The 2,500-nt window shown below is 37.3% G+C and overlaps 1 protein-coding gene across 9 annotated transcripts in view; it reads left to right on the top strand.

The window, feature by feature from the left end:
• FOXP2 (forkhead box P2) overlaps nucleotides 1-2,500 on the top strand; it is a 418,353-nt gene that overhangs the window by 352,735 nt on the left and 63,118 nt on the right. The gene's annotated exons all lie outside the window — the stretch shown is intronic.

Here is a 2,500-nt window from a genome sequence, read left to right as displayed (position 1 = left end):
TATTAGGCTCTTTACTTCAGCTAATGCAGTTGAAAGTGACTGTTGAAAAATACAGGAGAAGCAAATTTGGAAAGAAAAGCTCTTAGAGTTTATCACACAGCAGGTGTGTCTCCAAATATAAGAGCAAGTACAGGGTCAAGGCCATTCAGAGCAGATACTGCAAAAGCTAACAGAAATATGCCTGGTGAAGGGGAATGTGTGTTTCAGACTGAGGAACAGAGGACTCTTGCAGCAGCATGAGTCTTACTGAGTAGAGTCTTTAGCGCAGAGCATGGAATAAATCAGTGCCACTTACAGTGTAATGTTGATTTTCACTCTCAGAATTATTACCTGTGTGTTTGAAAGGAAAGAGAGCCAGGAAAGAGAGGTGACATAAAGGTAAGAGAAGCAGAGTAACAAGGGTACACCACCTTCACTGTTTGCTATATATTATAGTGGTAAGCATGTAAGTGATGTGTTTATTAGGGAAATTTTTGCAGGGTTTAAAGGTTAAAGGTAATGGTTTAATCGGGAAGGTGTCTGCCTTCCTTCTGCCTTGTCATATGTGTGTGACAGATGATAGTAGAATAGCATTGCTGAAGCAAAATTGTTGAAAGATCAACAAGTTTAGATCTCAGGTAAACAGAGGAAATTCTTAGTGACTTCAGAGGGAATTGAACACTGACTCCAGTCAGTGGATTTTACTCTTTGCTCATGCATCTCAAAGTTGTTAAAACTTGTTTGTCCTGCCCTTAGGACTGGATAGATTTAGAATAAAACAATATTGCAGAGAAGTGGTGTTTCCAATACTACAAAACTTCTGGGTGTCAGGAAGTGTCACAACCAACATTAACCATATGAAAGAATAGGTGTCAAGTCAAAGTGAGCCTACTGTCAATGGAGAGAGCCAGGCACATTCAGAGAGGGATTAGTCCCATGCTAGAACAGATGCCTAAAACAGATCAGATAAATTTTCTTTGGGATTTCCTTATTCTGTTGACTGTAGAAGGAGTCCAGTGATAGCTGAGGTTAAAATTTCTCCCCATAGTGTCTGATTCTGAGTGGAAGTCTGGTGTGTCTTTTCCACTTGTGTTTTAGAGTATGACCTTCAGAACCTTTATTCTTGAATTTCATTTATAATTTCATTCACCATTTGCAAAAGATTATCAGACTTTTATAGTAATGGCTGGTACTTCTACTTTCAGACTCCTAATTAGTCAAGATATAAAGACCATAATTTATGCTGTGATGAATTGTGTGGAAAGTGGTATTCTGTGTAATATTAGATGAAGTAATTTTTTCTAAAAGTAAACTTCAGCAGGCTTGCTTTTTTTTTTTTTTTTTTTCCCTCTAAGTGTTACATTTATTCAAAGTCTTTTGGGATAGATTCAAGTAATAGAAATGTTAGAAAAGCTTTTCTTCTGAAGATTTGATCATGATCACGATTTATTTTATTAATGATTGTTATTGTTGCTGATTTACAGAAAACTGGAATGTCCTACAGACATCTCACAAAGCAGTATTTATATGCCAGCTTGATATTATATACAGAAAAAACATTTGGATTTTCCTAGACAAGTGAGCGGCTGCTTTTTCATGGGTGGAAGACTTGGCCTGCTGACAGCTGTTTGTGTCCTGGTTAGCCTAAGCAATGGTTTCACACAGCGTGTCTGCTGCAGCAGGCTCGCCACATACTTCAGGCTCTTTCATGCGACTAGATATACAACCACACGTATTTGCTGTGTCTTTCCAACTCACATATATATTCCTGAGAGCATGTGTGTAGGTGGGTGTTTATGCATATGTAGACACTTCATCTCAGTGTATGACAGACACAAAATAAAGCTGCGTCCAAAACAGCACCTACACAAAAATGCATTCTTAGACTTAAGTGGACAAATCAATAATCTTATGACAAGGTTTCCCAACTTTCAGTTTTCAGTTTAGAGTGACTGAGATCACGTTTCTGTCTGCAGAAACCAGGTCACTGAGGCGGCAGCCCTTGCTCTATACTCCAATACGTCTGTGGCATTTTTTTTCCTGTATAACTCAGACTTCCTAAAAAGACTAGCCGCGCAAGAAAGGTTTTCTTATACTGAAGTGAAGTATTATGCAAATATTTTTCTGGGCTAAGTGTCTTTATTGTGGAAAACATTTCCTGCTTTGAGATACTTATTTTGCTGTCTGTTTTAATCACATCTTTTGGAACAGTCTCAATAGATTTTTCTATTTGTAACATTATGACACTTGATAAGATGATTGATCATGAAGTGTTGAGAGCCCTGCCATGTGATCATTTATTTTTAAATACATATTTGTACTAGCCAATGCTTAAATTCGTTGCAGGAATACATAAGAGATGTGAAACATAAAACTTGAGTCTGATCGAATCTGATGCCTCTGGAAATAGAGTTCCACAGTACTGTGGTCTTAAAATAACAGATTCTGACTGAAACTGGAACTTTGCAGTGATAAATATTATGGAAAAAAATAATGGTCCATCTTTGGTACAAAATAAAGA

This window comes from Pezoporus flaviventris, unplaced genomic scaffold, assembly GCF_033815535.1.
Source record: "Pezoporus flaviventris isolate CSIRO_AGI_PZ_B2104156 unplaced genomic scaffold, CSIRO_AGI_Pfla_v1 ptg000045l, whole genome shotgun sequence".
Classification (NCBI taxonomy): domain Eukaryota; kingdom Metazoa; phylum Chordata; class Aves; order Psittaciformes; family Psittacidae; genus Pezoporus; species Pezoporus flaviventris.
This window is presented reverse-complemented; position numbering and strand designations above follow the sequence as displayed.